At 41.0% G+C, this 21,682-nt stretch overlaps 1 long non-coding RNA gene across 1 annotated transcript; it reads left to right on the top strand.

The window, feature by feature from the left end:
- Nucleotides 1–18,540: 18,540 nt before the first annotated feature.
- LOC118782647 lies at nt 18,541–19,428 on the top strand. Its single transcript, XR_005005171.1, has 3 exons — nt 18,541–18,590; nt 18,709–18,881; nt 19,307–19,428. It is a non-coding gene; the product is annotated as an uncharacterized LOC118782647 (long non-coding RNA).
- Nucleotides 19,429–21,682: the final 2,254 nt, after the last annotated feature.

Raw genomic sequence — 21,682 nt, 5'->3', positions numbered from 1 at the left:
ACAGAATTCTCAGTGGAGAGAGAGGCTGCAGTCTATGTCGAGGAGGGGACCAAAAGGGCCTGCACTTGAGTTTCCTCAGCCTTTTAATGTTTGCACTCGTCCATCCATACAGTACCAAACACATGCAGTCCAACGTACTCCTATGGTGTAAATGAGCAGGATATTAATGACAGTCAAATTAGGGTCAGAAGGTGCAGGCTAGCTCAGCCTGGCTTCTATTTCTACATTTTCTTATTTCTATCTCTATCAAGGTCATCCTTCCCAGTATGAATAAGACACATCTCAAACAGAATAAATGGGAGCAGTGTGGCTGTGATAAGGAGCAAGGCCTGTAACCCAAAGGTTGCCAGTTTCAATCCCAGGTGGGCCCTGCTGTTGCACCCTTGAGGAAGGTACTTATCATAAATTGCCATTTACAATCAGTAAATATCTAGCTGCCTAAATGGATTATATGTAAGCTACATATATTGCTCTGGGTCTGCTGAGCAAAAAATGTGATGTAATAAACTCTGGGAAATTTAAATGTCCAGCATTTCATCTCAGAGAGAACAGTAACAAACCATATTTTTAGCTTCCATGGCCTAAAACATACCATGCGCTGGCATCTGCCTATGTGTTGTCGCCTCTGGAGCAGAGATTCCCTCAGACATTTACCCATCCTGTCACGGTTCTCCACAGTCTCTCCATTGACTCCACTATCCCTGGAGCATCTCCAGCTTCCACCGCAGGGATGGGTGAAACGAATCTGGAAGCTGCCGCTGACTCAGTTTCCCTCTTTCCGCCACCACAACGGGCACCATTCCCATAAACATTCCCCCGAGAGGAGCCTCCCCCCCCAAACCAAAACCAGTTCAGCCTGGGTCTGCCAGTATGCACTGAAACCAGACAAGCAGGCCCTGACCGTCTGATGTGCCCAATGCTAACAAGGCGAGGGAGAGGAAGTGAAACAACAGCCCTTGAGATATGATGATAACCTAAGGAAATGAAAAGGAGTGCATCAAGGTCCTCACTTTCCTGAAGACAAAGAAAAGCAAAAAGAATGGTCCAGTAGTAAAATGGAGCAAGTATTCTGAATCTGGAGCATAAATGGGAAGAACTCAGCCATGGCAAAACTTGGAAGAAACCGCACAACCAAAATGGCAGAACTGTGTATTTGAATTAAGCAAATGCTGAAACTGAATATAAGGTGTATATAAGTCCAGTGAAAGCCCATGAAAAGGCCAATAAAGAGATAAGAGAATAATGAGGATACTAGGAAACACAGGTATAAGCCCATCTAACCCCAGTTTGTCCAGGGGGTTTAGAGAATGACCTATGAACATTGAATGCTGTCATTAAACTGCAAACTGTCATTACATGGGGTGCGTGCTTTGCAGAGTAACAAAGATCCTGAAGAGCTTTTTCAGATGTCACTGATGTTGTCAGCTGGGTCCTGCACCCATTTGAGCCATGTGACATCCAGATGCAATCCATTAAGGGCAATCTGGGGGCAGTGAATGAGGAGTTCAAAGACTGCACAGACCCTTTTAAATCTTCTGCACCTTTGTATAAATATATTTGTGAATAAAGCCAATACATGGAATGTCTACAAATTACAGTTCAGTATACCTGCAGTATGGATAACTATCCAATTATTTGGTGTATCTACAGTATGGATAACTATCCAATTTCAAGAATGACCGAATAAGTATATACATCTTAAAATGGTGAAATGTCTGCTAATTTGAGTGTCTTCCAATCTGAGTTTTGACAAGCGTAGGTGTGACCGGAGAGATGTGCTCATGTGTTTTTGTAAGTTATCACTGGCACGTTCCCTGTACTTGATAGGAAGTGAGAGAGGACCGCAAACAGGAAGGAGTGGAATGTACTTCCTGTCGACTAGCGGTGGCAGCAGATTCCTTGTACCAGTGTGACAACTCCCCTTCAACTGAGGCACACACACACACTCACATGCACGCGTGCGAGAGGATGTTTTTCCACTGGAGTCAGGGAAAGGTAGACTGCCAGGAAAGAAAAAAAATCGAACAAAAGAGATTCATCTATCAAGAGAGGACAGGAAGAGATACTGGTGAGTCAGACAGAGCACGTCCCCCAGACGGCACACTGGCTAAAAGAGAAAAAGCAGGACACTACATCACACAAGCTCATTGAATGCCATTCACTACAGACTCTGTCACTCATACCTTGAATCTAATGTGCCAGTATACTAAGATGGACAATGGTTGCAAAGTTGTAGTAGCTAAATCCCGACTAACTATCTGAAGATACTGTTCATTCAAGCAGCAGTAATGCCTGAAGATCTCAAACACTCGCTGAATTTGAATACTGAGTACTCATTCACTTAGGCTTGCCTAATCGCAATGGGTACTGTGGCTTCAGATTTGTAAGTGACCTTCTGAATCCTTGCGGAGTTCCTTATTAAATCAAAAAGGCCGATGACGGACCAGGATTTCATTCCATTCAGGGCTGTACTTCTGCTGATGACTCACCCCTTCATTCAATGCTTCCTGCCTTGTGATGCAAGCTGCAGCAAAGCAGAGCGGTGCACTGAGCAACTGGCCAGCATTTAGCACTCACAAATGACTATCATCAGGAGGCCTACCTCAGTCAAGATTTACTTCATTCACATTTTTGGCTGCAATATTTGTGGGCTGCATTATTTGAGGGTATGTCATGCTAAACAAAGCCTAGAAAACAGTATATGCTTGGGCCAAAGTCATCATCATCATCATCATCATCATCATCCTTGCGGCAGAGATCAAAGTAATAATGATAATGTAATAGTAATTATTATTATTAATATTGTTGTCATTCAGCAAACAGCCTTGTTTAAAGTGACTTTCAATACATTAGAAAGTAGACAAAAGTATCACACAATCAAGAAACAAATTACTTGGAATAAAAAACAATACACATTCGGATGATAAAGACACAATCAGGACCTGAGTGATATCAGCTACAGCTACTATACATTTGATAATGTCAAATGTCCCCAGTCATTATTATGCATGTGCTCTTCTGTGACCTTTGCAAGGTTTTCCACATACACCAGTAGATTATCACCCTGAGCATTAACTTAACCTGTCTTTACACTTCAGGGGGTCAACTCAATGTAGCGAAAGACAGATTGCCCTCTGTTCTGTATTCATGAGCCAAGAATGCACGCTTTCCAGACAATTATATCTGAATTCCACCTGCAACCACTTCCTCTTTCTCTCTCCTTTTCCAGAAGCACGATTAAAATGAGATGGAGTACATTTCCCCCCTCCACTGCTCCCCCACGAGCCGTCCTACACTAATGACACAAAGTCGCCTCCCAGTGGCCATTAGTGACACCTCCACAAACCGCTCTCCCCCTATGAAAGTACAATCGTACCTGAAACGCGAAGAAGCGCGGAGTATGATTTTATGATTTATGATTGCAAACGGCGAACTGTAAAAGCGAAACACTAATCACAATTGTAATCCACAACTTGCAATTTGCAACTGTAAATTCCGATCTGCAAAACTGCAAAAAAAAAAAAAATTGCAATCGTAATTTCATACTCGCAAAACTGTATGACAGGATTTGCGTTTGTAACTACCGGTCTGAGCGCTCAGGAACGTAATCTTATCACGTCGTTTTTGGCCGCTTTCTCTCGCCAGTCTATGTGCCAAAAACGAAAGAAGCGCGACTCAGTATTTGCAATTTACAACTTGCTCTCGTAGGCTGTGGCTCTAACACAAGCATCCAGTAGGTGGCACTGCTACCTACGGTACAAAACGGCAATATATATCCGTTTTAGGTTTTTTATATATATATATATATATATATATATATATATATATATATATATATATATATATATACATTTTTCACTGTATGCAGCATATATGAAGAAATGTCAAAGTAAATGGTCAATCTTACTACGACTCTCTCTTCTTTGGCAATGGTTTAACTTGGTGTTTAGTCAGAGTTTCGACACACTGCACGAGAACACTACAGTAACAGTCCATCTTCCACTGCAGACTGAAGCCCTGCATTCTTCACATTGCATTCTGCAATTTTCCCAATAGCAAATTACAAAAATGAAATAGTTCCATTTCTTTTTTATTACTGAAGGAAATGTTGGGCTGCCATTAAGAGTTCTGATTAAGTCTGTGAACGTTAGCCAACGTTCAGTATTCGCAAATGTGTCCAGAAAGTGAATTTCATGACTCATGACTTTTTTTTTTGTTCCACGTGTCCAACTAACCCATGAAAGGCCAACCAGAAGTCTGGAATAAAGTGATCAGAAGCACAACTGCAATGAAATGGAGTCATTCTGTCTCATGAAAGGGTATAACTCTGAAGTGAAAATCGTAGTCTGAGACTCCCACTTGGCATCTGCTGGGCCCTGATGTGTGGACGTGCTGAACTGCACTTGCTATTTGGGTGTAACAAGCAGGGATTTCAGGGTCTCTGAAGTTGTTTTTGAAATGGTACCAGTTTGTAATAGGTGGAGGAGTTGGAACTTTAGTGTAATTCTGACATTAAAAGGGGATGAAATCCTGGATGAACCAGGGAGGTGTAAATCAATTTTGAAAGGGGTTTCTGTTTAAGCCTGTGAACATTAGCCAAGGTCCAGTATTCCCAAGTGTTTCCTGTGACTTATCAAGTCGTTTTTGGCCGCTTTCTCTCACCAGTATACGTGCCAAAAACGAAAGAAGCGCGACTTTGTTTATGTTTTTGTACACTGAAAGCATTTTTTGTGGATATATGTGGATATATGTTTTGGCCCAGCAGGGCCAGACCACACCGTTGATGATGTAAGATTCCATCTATGTGAAACTCACCCAGTCTGAGACTCTGAACTTGGCTTGTATCCCAGTCTCCCTGAGATGTGCTGCAGTGCATGTATAAAATGGCAGGAGAATGGAAATGTGCCATGGAGGAGTTTCATATGCCCAGAGTTTTCTGATCTCAAATGGGCTTGGTATTTAGACTTTGTTATGTGTAGACATGCATCAATCTCTGTATCGTATACTGGAAAGCTTCTGGCTTTGGCTTTGTTCAGACCTGTGTTACCTACAGTACTGTTCTGTAAAAGACATCATTGTACATCTTCTGTTATCGTCTATCATACTCTCATGAAGATATAGTGGCATAGTGGTTAAGGGGCAGGGTTTATATCCAAGAGGTTGCTAGTTTGATTTGCAGGCAGAAAATGCCTTAGTAAGCACACAGCAGAATAAATGGATAAAAAGATACTTAAATCCCCCTTTAGCTAATTGGAAAGGGGATACAGATTTTACATTAACAGGAAGAGGGGATATTTAAAGGCAATGCCATGTATTTGGATACATTCATTTTGTAACCTGAGAGGTTTACCTAAGAGATTGTGAAATACACTCTAACACTGCAGGGATGGGCTGCACTGGATCTGTCATAAAGGAAACTACAAAGGCAGGGCCTTTGTTTCTTTTGACAGAACCAGCAATTTTCAACAGATGCCATGGACTATGTAAGCCATATTAGGATTTTTTAAACCATGTCTGATCATATGTAATAATATTCATCAAAACGTTGTCTAGTCTGCATACAAGGGTATTCAGCCACTATTTGAATTGAGTAAGCAGACAGGCCTGTATCACATGCAGTACTGAGCAGGCAATGCAAACAAAACATAATGAAATGGAGGATAATGAAATGAAGTTTCATAAAGAACAAAAACCAAGTGTGCCTCAGAGCTCAAACTTAAGAGGCCGTCTTGTGTCAGGTTACATGACACCTGGTATTTCCTACTTAATAAAAGATAATTCATTTGGTTCTGAAAGTTGCCGACAGCTCATTATACCACCGGGGGGAGCAGAGAGGAAAAGAAGCAAGTTCAGAATGCGTGGCCTCAGGGTTGGAGGATAGGAATTGCCAGGTGACCAGAGGTTGGCGAGTACAGACATTGTGCTAGTGTGTAGGGTGTCATGATGAGCTGTATGTTGAGACAAGCTGTACCCTTGAGTACATGAAAGCACCAGGGTCTTGTGTGCTGCCATCATTTGCAATTTGGAGCTAGACAAGGAAGGACAAGACATGGGCATATTCAGGGAGGCTGGACCACAATCCAGCAGGATGACTGGAGGGGGTCTGGTGGCATTAACAGGGACCAGAAGACTGGTGCAGGTAGTGATGAGGAGTTGGGTTCTCCGTGTGTTGTTGAGTAATAATATACAGCACTGGGTTACTCATGTGATGTGAAAAGGAAAGCTTATCATCCAGGATGATATAGTGATTTTTGGTGGAGTGAATGGGGATAGACCCATAAAAAGTCATGGGAGGGTCTTGGAAAGAGAGTGCTTAGCCAACAGATTGGCATGTCTTGGAAAGGCTGACCTTCAGGGGACAGGTCCCTCATGAGGCATCTAGCAATCCGGTGAGTCAGATAAGGCCTAACAATAGAGTTGAGGATTTGATTATTCATACTAGAATTATTTTCACTTTAGTCATCCTTTTTCTTGAAAGATGAATCATTTCTTGAATCATTGCAAAATGACAATGATTCGTAACTTAATGGGAGGAACACCATTAATGGGCTACTTGTCCTCCTACAAGGCTTGTAAGCAGATGAAAATGTATCGACAGCAAATATTCCAAAATATGGTAAACTACTAAAAGTACTGACATAAATGCACTTCTTCCATAATGCAACTCTCCTTGTTGCTTAACAAACACCCCGAACCACACCAATTAAGATTTAGCTTACATACTGTCATTTGCTTAAAGGTGCAACAGCAGTATCCCAACTGAACCATTTATAAGCCTTACCACAACACCACACTGTTAATTGATGATTCTTGTACCATTTGCACAACAGACTCGTCTATCCAGAATGATTTAGACCAGCTTTTCTCAAACCTCTCCTGGAGTACCACTTGTCATGCATGTTTTAGATCTCTCCCTGCTCCAACACAGCTGATTCAAATGATCAGTTTGTTATTAGGTAGCTTCAGGAGTTCATAACGAGTTGGAGCAGGGAGAGTGGTACTCCAGGAAAGGTTTGAGAAAAGCTGATTTAGACAGTTTACATTGATACAGGTCAGTATTTACTGACTCTGTTTGGGTTAAATACCTGGTGAGCCTAGCAAGCCCTTGGGTCACTACATGTCCCTACATAATTTCAAACTGAGTTTATGGTACACAAAGCAACCAAATGTAAAACTGTCATAAATCAAGACTGTGACCTTTAGTGAGCAACTATATCTGCATCACATGACATTTGACTGCACAAAGGACAATCCTTAACCTTAGATACAGAAAATGAGATTACTCAGGGAGGGAAAGGGCCTCAAATGGACTCCTTCTAGATGGGTAGGATACAGTTCTGGAGCTCCTAATATACATCAGCCTAACTGAAAAGCAGCATCAATCCGTGTCCTCAAGACCAATGTTTGAATTGCATACATGCCGCTGCACCAAGGTACTGGTTTTCAGTGTGATCCAGAAGGAGGCTTCCAGCCTACTGACTCCACAGAAGCGCTTCTAGGAGCAACTGGGTTATCCCCCAAAGTATTAACTGAGACAACCTCTAAACTTCAGCCATGTGGATTTACAATGGACTGTGACTAACCATTGAATTTAAGTGGTGCACCGACTTATCAAACAAATCCATGTGTCTTGAATAAAACCATTTTCAAATCCATGTGTCTTGAATAAAACCATTTTCACAATGTCTAGTTTTACTGTTTCCGGCCAGAGAACATAGTTTTCTCATTAACTGTGAGTAGGAGAACAGATGTATATTATATCAGATATTCAGTGGCACATGGATTACATTAGTTATTTCCTAAGAAAAATTTGCTAACGGATGCATACATACACATTTGTGGTCTTGACCCTCTTGTCAGAGGAAGTGATGAGGCAGCTCTCATTCTTCTATGAGTGTTGGGATGTGCGTAGCCTCCATCAGCAGCTGGGAGCACTCTGCAGGAACGCAGGGTGGATGAGCTCAGCAGGAAGGAGGCTGCAGGCAGCGGAAGGAGGTACAGCTATACCTCATTAATAATTAGGATGACAGGAGCAGGGAAAGGGGATAAAACCATGATGTGGTGAAAGCTAGAAATAGCGGTCATGGAGACCCATGTCTCCCTAAAATGTTGCAACTTGGGAAGGAGTGTTCCTGGTTTCGTCCTAGTTTTGCTATCTCCGCATCTGATGTTTTGCGCTGCTACCGTCAGAGAGGCGGCGAGTGTTGACTTTGGGTATGACTCCAGAGAAGCGTGGCTGACGTAAGATGAGGAGCTGTCCGGAAGCTAGCAAGATGGAGATTGCCTTGCATCACTAGTGGCAGAGAGAAGAGGGGATTTCCCTGCTGCTGGGGTGAGGGCCACTGATGTAAGCAGAGGGAAATGAGTTAACCCTTGTGTTGTGTTCATTTCACGTTACCTACTTCTGTGTTCCTAGTCAAAAAAGACTGACCCCTTCTAACTGTTTATAAATTTCTTATTATGCATATTTTATCATTAGATGTTGCATTAGATTGTTTTGTCATCTTTATTTCTAGTAATTATGACAGTTTTTGTATTTCTATTCGGAACTTTTGGCCAGTAAGCCTCATTGACCTGAATTTATACAACACATTTTTGAGTAAAGGTAGCATTATTTATGGATTATTTTGACCATAGTAAATAACAGAGGAAACATATTGTTATATTTATTACAGACTAGTTCCACAGTTGCCAGGGAAACCCAAGAAGGGTATGTGTATGTGTGCGTGTATGTGTGTGTGCGTGTGTGTGTGTGTGTGTGTGTGTGTGTGAGAGAGTGTATGTGTGTGAAATAAACTAAAATTTTCAGCCATAAAAATTGTAAATTGGTCAAATTTAACCAGAACAGAATAGGAGGGTTAACTGTGTGAAATGTGACTCAGCTAAACTGAGCCTTAACCTGTGGTGCAGAAGCAGGTTAAGTTCAGAAGTTCAGAATTGGTAAGTGGAGGAACCTTAACACTCAGTGATGTGTAATAAATGGAAAGGGAAATGGAAATGTCAGCTCAAAAGTGTTTCCAACTGTGGCTAACCAACTATCCCTGTGGCTAACCAGCTATCCTCCTTTCTCTTCCAGAACTACCTTCCTGACCCTTTTCAATCTAGGTTCACGACTGGTCCTTTCACAGAAACTGCCCTATTCTCCTTTACTGAGGCTCTTCAATCAGCCAGAGAATTGCTGCACTTCTCAGTCTTAATTCTTCTGGACTTTTCTGCAGCCTTTGATACAGGAGATCAAATATAAAGAGCAACCCACGATCTCAGGTAAAAACCGACCAACAATAATTAACTATGCCTGGAGCCATTGCTTGCAATTCTCAGTAGCCAGTCATTTTGCGAAACCCAAGTTACTCTTAAGAGTAAAGAGGTAAATCGGCCAATTATTCTGTAAAGAGGACCAGGAAGTACAGAATCACACCATACGCGTCAAGCAGCATGCGCTTACACGGTGTCAGTCTGTACTGTGCACATGTGGTGTCATATGGTGCTACTGTATGTCCCCCAAACTACTGGGTGGCATCCCATGCAAGTGAAGTATTACAGTAGTTGAGAAACTGTTTAACGTGATGATGACATAATTTGCCTGTGCAATAGCACAGTCTGTATTTCTGTATTGGATTTTTTTCTAGATGGAAAGGAAATACCACCATGGCAGCATGGTCACAATTTCCTGCTGTGCAGGAATTGACACTAGTCGAAATGGCCTGAGCCAAAAGCATCAATCACCAATAAGTACAGCCACAACCGTGTACTGTAGGACAGCCAGTCACAATCAATGAGAGAAATGGTGGCTGTTGAAGGCAGATGCGTGCGTTGTGTCCTTGGAAGTAATGGTGTTAAAATCTGCCTATCTAACAACTAAAATCTGACTCCATTTTACACTAACCTATGTTTTAGTTCCCCAATTCCCAATTCTACTTAGCAACCCAGGAATTCTCAGTTCGCTTTAGCTTATAGGTGATCAGGCTACATAGTCCACGACGTAGGATACCGTACCAGCACATTTAATATAACTCGCTGCCGTTTTATATTCCAAATTATACAATATATATTAGGCGGCCCATCTAGGGACTGCAGACTCGTGCAATACTTAAGACTGACAGAGCGTAAGTATCAATGGGTTTTGAGCGGTAGGCAAGAACCACGGAAAATCCTCAAATCCTGCTACATGCATCGCTAAAAATGTTCAAATGAGAAATCAGAAACAGAGGTTAAGACTAATACTTTTATTAATCAAAATTATCCCAATCAGTTGAAATTCCAAGATTACAGCAGGCAAGATACACATACCTATACGGAGTCATGTGACTGTATGCTTATTGTGCAGGAGTCCATGTTAACGGTGCTCCCCGAGTGCAAAAGTCTTTCCCTCTATATACCCGAACATCAAAGAGTTGATCAGCATGTGCGATAGGGTCATGGAAAGGGCCCCGATAAGTTTTTTTCATTATCTGGTGATTGATTACTGCTGTTGTTTATTCGTGTCCCATTATCTGGGGCATGCGCAATGGTGTGCATCCTTTTAGCTTTCGATGGTCAGGAGACCCCCTACTGTTATAGAACTATCACCCCTTTGCTACTCGCACTGTATGGATCAAAATGGGACCAAACAAGACGTATATCGACGAATATACAGAAATAGGAGTTTATGTCTGAGGATTGGGATTTCACCACTGGTCAGGTGAAACTGAAGGATCACTGAAGGATATGGGGTCATAAAGATCCTGTGCCCTCTGAGTCTCCCTATCAGTGGTGACTCATCCTATCATGAAGTTCCTTTGTGTGGAGGAGTGGGGATACATTCCTCTGACAGGTGGCTGTCATTTATGGCCTGGGAATGTTTACTTTTGTGTGCCACAGTCCATACAGGCATCTCTTGTTCCCACCTTACAGTACATTTTGAAAAGGTATGACATCACCATGAGACATTTCATCCCACATCAGAAAAAATAGGATAGTGTAAATGCGCTATTGTGATAATTTATTCAAGTAGATTTATCCACAGCACAAAAGTAATCGTTGATTGGCATGACTATAATCATTAGCTATATGCTGGCATGACTTATTTCTTGTACCCCTCAACCGCTTTTTGAAAATCAAAAAAAAAAAACTGAATATATATTGAATAAATAGAATGATGCACATTAAGTAATAACCTCTGCAACTTTGACATGTTCTCCTGGACTCAGCCAGAGTGACTACTGACCCACAAAAGCCCTTTGACCTGTTAGGATCTACATTTTATTTATCTATTTATCCACAGGAACTGTCCCAGGGCATAGTGTCACTACAGGGCAAAGTGCCATTACCAGACCAAGGTAGGTGACACCAAATCGTCTGTGGGACCTAAGGCCGAGATCTATCTGGCAGGCTAAATCTGACCCCCGCCCACATACCCCGGATATCCTAAACGTTCAGGAAGGCAGTCGTTCAGTGAAACAACCCTTCCTGCATCCATGCGGACATTTGGATATTTTGAAGCACACAGCTGGTTTGGACTGTATGTGTGATTCATTCAGCCCCATAAACTCACCTTTTGGTTCCCATGAAACAGGAGCCAAAGGAGTGGACAGGATTCAATACATGGAATGACATTGGATTCACAAATGAGTCAGACCACGCTCTTGTACTGATTACATATCAAGTGTGCCTCACCTATTTTACAAACAGATAATTCCTCGATGCCTGAGCAGTTGTACTTGTATAGGAAATGACTGAGTGGAAAAGGAGACCTGAACAGAAACCATCAGGAATTCTCTCCCCACCCCCCACCCCCCACCGATTTGGTTCCTTATTTTTCCGTACTTTTGGAATGAATTTAAACCGCAGGCTGAGAATGGTTTCTTAGACTTTGCACCAATTCTTATTCACAGTCTAAAACGCAGTCAGTTCTTTGCAGATTTTCTTTCATTATGTTAAAATTATATTAATTAATTGTAATTAATTATTGAATCTGACATTTTCAAATATACCACTTTCAAATATTCCCCAAATGTGAAAATTTTGTAGTTGCTTAATTCCAGAGGCTCTATTCCATCAGTACTGAAGAGCATTTCAGGATTAAAAAAACAAAACAAAACAAGTTAAGGCATGTTTTTCTTGTAGAAGGGGAGATAACACACTGGTTTAAACAATGAGTCATTCACAACACCCAAAAAGTCCCACTCAGATAGTCCACATGTTTTTACATAGAGATACTTACATAGAGTATAGTGTTATGACCCTGGTGGTAGATAACATACTCCTGTGTCCTTGGCCCATTCTTATTTTCCTGTAATACGTTAACCCATATATCTAGGGAATCAGTTCCTGCAACTGTACACTAAGGTCTTGTATGCACAGGGCTACCCCACCTGCTCTTTTACTAGCTTTTCCTTTTCTGAACCACTTATACTCAACGGTATCGCAGTCATCTCTACCTACTTGATTGGACCATTCCATGTCATTTACGACACACTGAATAAACTTACTTTTTATAACGCTACTATTTAAATAAAGGCACCGCTGTATAGTATGTGAACTCCTTTCTCCCTCCTTTCTTGTTCCTTCTCTCCCTTCCATCACCTGCCAATTTTCCCCAATATTAAACCCTCCCTTTTACCTCCCTTCCCCCAGTTCCCTAGCTGAAATATTCCCCAGCTACTCTATGCATATGCTGCCCCAGTACATCTGGGACACTCCAGTTCAAGTGACCAGTACACCAGTTTTGTTGCCAGTTTTATATGATAAATCTACATATAAAATCTTGTGTCCCTGGGCTAGCACATTGTACCAGCAGAATTATAGAGAAGACAACCACAGAGGTTCTGCTCCTAATCTTTGTTAGTAGGTTGGCAAAGTTGTCCTGCAGGGCCTCAAATCTACCCTTTATCTCTGCCATTTGTTCCAGTGTGAACCATGACTAATGGATTAATCCCCACTCTAGCAAAGAGCACTGTTTTAGTGTTTACACTATGACATTATGATGTATGATGTCACAGTTTGATCACAAACCTTTCCAGTGTGTTCAGCACTTTAAATTAATTTTTGTTTTCTTGATGCTTTTCGTGTCTTAATTACAGCAGCTATGGCGCTTACTGGGAATGAGGAGGTGGCCAGGGCTGTGAGAGCCAGGTCTGAGAGAAGGACCATTTCATTTCATTTTCAATTACTGGAAATCCTCAAAGAAGGGGATTTAAACAAAGTATCTGTAGAACAGATCAGAGGGAAGTTGCGGAGGTAGCTGACTGCCTAAATAATGTGTTATTTCTTGTAAGTCTACGTTTGCTGTGTTTTGTATGCGCAGGTTCAGGTGAATGAGAGCATGGAGGAAGATGGGCCAAGCCAGGCGACAATAAGTTACTTTGACAAAAGTCCTGACACAATGTCCTGGTAGAATATTGGTAATACAATTTTTAACGGTCCATTTCCCCATTTACTTCACTATTGGTATAAGTATTTGTCAGCTCTTCCATTTCTCTTTCCTCATCCTCACTTGTTAAGTGGGTTTGCCATTTTAAAACATGGCCAATGTATAAATGCAGCATATCGGCTGACACATTTTTCTAAAAAAAAACAGCCCAAGCAAATCAGACATTTTTTGGTGTCTGTGTTTACGATGAATAAAGTAGGCCTATCATAAATCAGAACACTACCCCATCTTTAAATACTGATACTAACTGTAGGACATTGCCTTGCTAGTGTTGTCATTTGTGAATACTGCTAAAATCATGGGCTGAGCCCTGCATGTGTTCACATCCTGGAAATGCTGCGGTCATGACAACTGTTGCTGGTGGTTTGCTGGTGGTGGAGAATGAGGGGGTGTGGTGGACAACATACCCTCGAACAGACTGACAAGACCATCAGCGATGATCGAATTTCCACTTGACTCATGTCTGGAAGCCATGCCTCTTTTGTCATGTTGTGTCTGTGAGATGCCACCGCCTGACGCACCTCACCTAAATATACAAGAGGCAGAAAAAAACGTAAATGTAAATGTAAAAAAACATTGGAAATAACACACAAGTCAACACACACTTAGCAACACAAAACACACACTTAGCAACACACAAGTCAGCATGCACTTTGACCTGTTCTGAAATGACCCCCAGGACTCACTCCCCTCCTGAGGGGAATGCCCGTCTGCTACTACCATGCTTTTGACTCCACCACATTTGCCAGCTTCCGCTTCCTCCTGCTCCTCCTCTTCTTCCACCTCAAGTAAGCCGATCCACATGGTCATACCCACACCGGTACAAGACTGACAAATGTGTCCCTTAACTGACTGCAGGGCCGTGCCTAAAAATTCACTCACTCTCCAAACCCAGCCAGCAGATCAGCTCCTTACCAGGCAAATACAGGAATCCATGTCAGTTTCTTCCTTCCCAACTGACACTTCACACCACGGCCTGGCCGGTTACCGTCCTCTCAGTCCCACACCACAGAACACATCTATAAAGACAAACACAAATGCCTCAGCAAAAAAGGAAATACAAATACCACAAAGGAGTACCCCAGGAAACATGAACTGCAAGACCACTCTCGCTCTCAAACATCAGCACTTGTCCCCCTTGCTGCTCCCAACAAACTGCCTAAACGCAGCCGGACAATTTTACACTTGATGTGAGTTGGAGTTTATGAAATTTTGACAAAAATACATTGTGCATGTGCTGGTCTCATGTCTCTCTTTAGATCACAGAGATAACATGAACATTCATTGCTAAAGAATGTCCTCGTTTGTCTGCACTGTAAGTGCGTTTGAATGGTTTTCACAGGACCCAACAAAACGTTTTAACCAGTTTTGTTCCAGTTTGTAACAGCTGTGACAGCTGTGACAGCTAAGTTCTGTCATTCTCTTCAGAAGCTACATGGCTAAATAGAATGTGTGCATATTTGCAGTATATTCAGATATATGACTGTATCACATTAGTTAGAACACAGCTTGGGTGATGACTCATGATAATCTTTTAACAACGCCTGGTGACCATTTTTTTAAGACAAGAACACACACAGTCCAGACAAGGGAGACAGAGAGAAAAAGAGAGATAGAGACAGCAAGAGGTTCGGTTCCTTTCATTACAATATTATGAAGTCATTGTCCAGCATCATGTACAGGATGTAATTATCAAAAACATTATCTAGACTGTGAAGATCAAAACTATTATTACACAACTGGTAGCTAAAACTCAATTTTCCAGTCACTCCTGAATTGGCATTGGATGAATATTAGGAATTTGTGAGGAGCAAGAGCCAATGGAAGGGAAGCTCACCGTTTGGGTGTGACATCATTGAAGGTGTGGCATGCTTCTGGGGACTGCTTAATTGCAAACATCAACAGCATGCCTGCATCATAAAAATGGACATCTCAACTGTGATTCTCAGTAAGTTAACATCAGTCCTTTTTCAGGGATTCTATGTTTGAAGCTGGAATAAAGATATGGCTTACCATCTGACTGTTGTTTTTGCAGTTGTGCTGGCCACCCACAGCTCTGAACCTGGAGTCACTTCACTAGGTAAGAGGTTGGAAAGTTGTTCCTACTTTCTGGAATGCTGCTTTTTGACATTGAGATTCTGAGGCTGTATAGTGGTCATTAAACTTTTGTGTCCTGCTTAACTTGTCAGTGTGAAGCTAGATTGCATTTCTGGAAGCTGTTGTAATTCCTGGCATCAGGAGACCTCATATAAATATTGATATACAGTAGTCCCCCTTATCCGCGGGGGATATGTTCCAAGACCCCCCCCCCACGGATGCCTGAAACCGTGGATAGTACCGAACCCAGGCACAGCGCGAGATCTCATCACGCTACTCAGAATGGCGCGCAATTTAAATTGTTTATTACTGGAAATTGCATATCAAAAATGCTTTGATGTTTTCAGATGGTGGCTTTGTAGTTTTATTTTGATAACTACGTGGATTTTGCCAGGTTGTTTAATATCAATGAGTGCAACCTTGTTTCTTTATACATTTTGGGTGAGGAATAGCTTGTCGATAATACCATTTTTGAACAGCAATGACATGTGACACATGCCTAGAGGTTTTTGTTTAATCACTGGTGATATGATGTAATATGTGTGAATTGTTGTGGAACAAATAATATTTAATGCTGTCAGAGAACTAAATCTGTTGTTATAGTTGTTAAGACTACTTTCTTCTTTGTAAGTGTATCATAGTGTAATAGATGAGGTGTTCAATGAGGTTTTTTGTTTTCTCCCCAAATGTACATAAACTGCAATTCAACATATTCATAATTATTCAAATTTTTCTTATGTATTATTTGGTTTCTGAAACTCAATCCCAAATTTAAGTAAATTTGATTACTTCTGTTGCATTATCTAATCACTTATTTAATCATTAATCATGTGAAGATTACTGATTAAAGACAGAAAGGTCAGCAGATTCCTAGCAGAACATTCATACTTGCTGTACACATGTTACATTAAGACAAAAAGGCATAGAGTGCACCATAAGGATGAAAAGATAAGAGATCTAAGATTGATAAGCACAGATAAGCACAGACATGGCAGTGAGTTGGTGGAAATGACTTATAACTACTAACTACCACTAATAACTGCAGCATGATCCTGAAACATCCACAACATGATGATTAAAAATAGGAACTTAAGATGTTCATCCTACTGGCCAGACTGAATGAAAATGCAATCCCAAACAATCACAGCATCATATAGCCAAAACCAACAGCCCTAATTTTGCAATTCCACACACTGCTGGCTAGTAAGTGGAAACTTCCTTACCCTTACTATCAGATATGGGCCTCTTTCCAAAATGAATAGGATGTCAGACAAAATTATCGGATATGAGCAACAGTCTGGAATTTGTCCAGTCTGAGTGTTAAGGCCTGCAGTCTGAACGTAGCATAATTTGTTCCAGTTTATTTGCAAGTATTGAAAAGGCTCATTTCTGCTCCAGAATTGCTTTATTTTCTCACAAGTCAATGATTAAAGTGAGAGTCTTGAAACTACATTTTACAATGAAGACTAATAACTCCTTGAGAAGATCTAGTAGCCACCAGGCTTTGTGCAGGGAAATGTAGTTTCCAAAGACAATTTACATTTATTCACTACATGTAACTTTGCAGCACCCATTTTAAGAGATACATGGGTGCATCAGTTAAGTCTGATCCTACTCTTTTACAAACACAGTTTGGCCTTCTACCATATTTTCTGTATAGCTCCATCTTTTAACATTGATTTGCACAGGTCTGTACATGAGGCAATCATGGCTCTACCAGTCTGGCAAAAACTGCTATTGCGAAATGATTACTTTAAGTACATGCTTTCGATGTTATTCACGGCCTAATATTCGTAATACAATGCCAAGAATGTAAGGATTACAAACAGGAGATCACGATGTGGATAAAACTAAAAGTGTTTTTAATGTGGAATCAATAGATTGTACAAGAATAAGACAGTATTACCCTAATATCACAAGTTAGCAGTGCAAGGATTCATGTAGTATTGTGTACTGATCATGTTATTGTATTCTGTCTGTTAGTTTTGCGAGTACATTTTAGCCACTAGTCTAATCAGTAGGTAGTTTAGGCTTCCCTTTCTCAGCTGGTTGCTCATACTTGTTAAATCAGCAATGAGTGTGTCTGCATTGGCAGACTTGTTTCTCAGCCTCATTGTATGAAGCTTCTGTCATTCAAAGACAAGGGAGAAATTTACAGACGTACATTGAGCAAGGTGACTGAGGGAGGCCCTGTGGCATTGATGCATTCTGTGCATCTAATCCTATTTTTTATCTGGGGTGTGTATTGGTAATGTGTTGGAAGGGTACAGTCCTTTTATTGGGTATATAGTGGGCACTTTGTTTTTCTGATATGGAACTATCATTTTTTAGCTGATGCACAACCATATGTCTGGGGAATTTCTGAATTTAAACAGGAAATTAACTAAAAGCTAATACTCTGAAGGAAAAAGTTTTTGTTTCATGATTACATTGACAGTACAGACAGGCTGGATTAAAACAAGCATGAAACAGCTCCGATTTAATGCTCTTTTCCGGTTCCATCTGTGATGAAGCAATTCAGGTCCTGGAACACTGAACGTGTATCAGGCTGGGAAGGATGTACAAAGGGTTGTTTCTGTTGACCTCTCCAAAAGTCCACCCCCTTATGTAGGGTGTTTGTATTCCTTTCTTTTAAGTCTACTTTCTCATCACCTGCAATTGCACAGGCTGTCATTTGATCCTGGAGAGTATTCAGATCCTGGTGAAATATCACAACCTATAGTGAAACTCTTCAGTGCCAGCTAGGGTTTATTTTTTGTCCCAGTCGATTTCAGAATGGATTTGTCACAAATGAATGGATGAATCAGATTATGAATGAATTATGCATTAGATTATGAAAGAATCATAAATCTAATCCCAGAATTACAGATGTTGCCTTATCCGTCAGAATCTCCAAAATCTTGTTCCAAATCCGGCAGTTGCATTCTTGATGTGTCCATCAAACATACAACTACAACCACTCTCAGGCACTTTCTGTGCTGTGCATATAGCCTACAGGCAAGTACTTGCATGTCTTTTTGTTCACAGAGAATGAAAGCCAAGGATCCAATCAGGCCCTCAGTGCAGGAAAACAGTGTTGCATGTGAGTGCACTAGACACCGTGCTTTTTTCAATCAGTTGTTATCATGATCAATATCTGTGTCTGTGATTGGCTCTATTCATCCGCTTACTGTGGGAGATCTTGCCCCTCTGTTTTATAGATGCTGTGAGGATGGCTCTCTGCTGAATGGAGATCGCAGCAAGCAGTGCTGTGGAAAGCAGGCGTTCGACCCAAGTTTACAGTCATGCTGCGTTGATCGTCTACATGAAGGAGCAGGGCTGTCCTGCTGTAACACCACTGCCTACAGACCCACTAAATCCTCCTGCTGCCAGGGTGAGAGAGGGAGAGTGTGAGAGAAAAAGTTAGACCAGAGATGGTTCTCTTTGAAATGTCTAAATAACTTCATAACTAGAAGTGTCACATGTTCTTGTTCAAATGTGTTAAGTGGTTTATTATCTCTGTATGGACAAAGGAAAGAGATCAATTGCTTGTGACCTGGTGTAATAATATCCATGAAAGATGCATAACAAAAGTAGCTTTTTTTATCCATGAAACATGCATGAAAGAGGTAGTTAAAGAACCTAAAAGAAAGTATTTTACCCTGGGGAATTAGTTTCATCTTTCCCACAACAATCCTTTCACTAATTAATTGGTGCTGATTTAACTACAGTGCTGTAACGCAAGTAAAGGTCAGCATAATATAAAGTGTGATCTTGTGTATGTGTGTGTGTGTTTGTGTGTTATCACTGTCACTGCAGGTAATTTGACTTCAGGTGTGAGTGAACTGGTGTCAGATTGCTGTCAGTCAGTGGCGTTTTACCCACTCAGTGAGATTTGCTGTGAAGGGCGGATCCACCCACGCCACCCACATTCAAAGTGCTGCGGACCAGGTTGGGGAACACATCCCTCCACCCGCTGAGGGGCATGTGCTGTACTGTAACCATCGCACTATCATACTAGTCACTAGTCACACTATCATACTAGTCACTACTACTATCTAACAGCAGCCGAATGGATATGGGCACACACCACACTGCTACTTTCTCCTTCATGATGACTAAAAGTAAGTAGGATCTTGATTAGTTCTTGGATCGGTGACCTTCTAGGGAAAAACTAGGCTGTTTGTAGATTTGGCGGTGGGCTAGTAGGGGTCTTCACACTGGATCTAACAGGAGACGAATCCCCTAGTCCAGTGATGGGGATACTGTGCTGTGGGAGATGCCTTCAAATATGTTTAACCAAGAGGTTTTAAACTGCAGTCCTGGCTTTCAGTGGCAATTAAAGATCTCACAGCACTTCTCGCAAAGACTAGGGGTTTCCTCAGTGTCTTGGCTAAATATCTTAGTAGAGGTTGAGGTATACACCACTTTGAAAACCTTAAACTGCAATATAAATGTAATCTGTTATTATTATTAATTGTGTTCCTCATCTAAAATAGTATAAATCTCAGTGCACTTGTGCTCCTAAGATGAAACTGTAACCTTACCCAAGTAACATTTTTCATTCTGATTTAATCAGGGGTACATGAGGGGGTACTCTTTGTGTGTGTGTGTGTGTGTGTGTGTGTGTGTGCGCGCGTGTGTGTATACACACATTCAATATGTGTATGTGTTGAATGTCTTTGCATTGAAAAGTTCTAATACAATATGAAGATGACTATCAAATATGATGTTTACATCAATGTTTCTATGACACATGAACTAGCTGTTATAATCTCATTATAAGAATATTTATGTAAATATCTAAGAGTTTCTCTCTGATAAGTGCCTTTTTCATATTTAAATAGCTCATTTTGAGAGAAAACATTTTACAGGACTCCAGATTTGCAGTCCACTCTGGTATTTAACAGATGATCATTTGTTTTACTTTAATTCAAAACAACACATGAATAAAACACATAAGTAAAGACATAAAGTTATTTATAAAGTTTCTTATTTTAAAGCCTGCAAACTTATGTGGCTCAGATCCAAGGCTGCAGTCTAGGAATGGTTTTGAGTAGTTCAGGAACAGATATGTTCCTCTCAATATTTTTCTGCAGAGGTTTACAATAAAAAGACCCAGCGCTGCTGTTCCAGGACAATCCTGGAAAAGAAGTCTGAGCATGATGTCTGCTGTGGGAACAGTTCTTACAACATGGAGACCCACTGCTGCACACCCTACGACCTCCAAATGCTGCCCAGAGACCATACACTTTGTAAGTTTTGGAGCATATTGGATGTTTTATGCTTGATGTCACACAATTCTATTAGAGACACCTTATGGCCACATTCTGTAAACTCAGTGTGAACTACACCGGATTTATGCCACCCTTATGTCTCCCTTATGCATCACTTTCAATAACTGTTAACCCAGTGTCTATCTTGGTGGTCTAGCCTCAACACAACCCCAAGCATAAATATTTCAAACAAGAACTACCATGTATGTTTTCTTTTTTGCAATTCATCTGAATGATTTAATTACATCTTGTTTGATCTTTCTTTGTGTTTCTTTTCAATTTTCATCTACAGGTAATTTCACCAAAGTAAGAACAAGACTCCCTTGTTGTCATTTATCTGACTGCACTTCAAAGGTTGTGTACATATTACATGCTTTGAAAGGCACCTAAAGTAGTTCCCTGAGAAAATGATTCCCAGGGAATGTTCTTGTTTGGATGTACTAAGCCAATATGAATGAATGGCATAACAAGGTCAGCTTGATGCCTGATCCTTGGCTAATCACAAATTACAGGTTGCAGGGGATTCTTTGAAATGGACAAATTACATTGTCACTTAAGGATTAGAAAATTATCCAGACCAAAGGTCTGACACACTGAAAATGGGGAAATTCAGAAGAGATCTGTACCTGACCTGCAGTAACTCTGGCTTGACTTTCTCCATCTTGCAGAAAAGCATTCATGTGTCATCTCCTACACAGAGGTGAGGTCATTTCCTTTCTCTTTTCAGTCCACATCCATTTGCAACTATGCTGAAAAGTGCTCTGCTCTGAGCACCATTCTCCCTCATTTTTGTAGCAAGGGTGATCTCCTCTATAGACTACAGAGGCTACCTTTGAAACAGAATTCTAAAATAAACCCACCAACAGACAGCAGTGTGGGAAAGTATCTTCGATGTTGACACAAGATAGGGTATGTCAGC

This window comes from Megalops cyprinoides, chromosome 9 (assembly GCF_013368585.1).
Source record: "Megalops cyprinoides isolate fMegCyp1 chromosome 9, fMegCyp1.pri, whole genome shotgun sequence".
NCBI classification, from domain to species: Eukaryota; Metazoa; Chordata; class Actinopteri; order Elopiformes; family Megalopidae; genus Megalops; species Megalops cyprinoides.
This window is presented reverse-complemented; position numbering and strand designations above follow the sequence as displayed.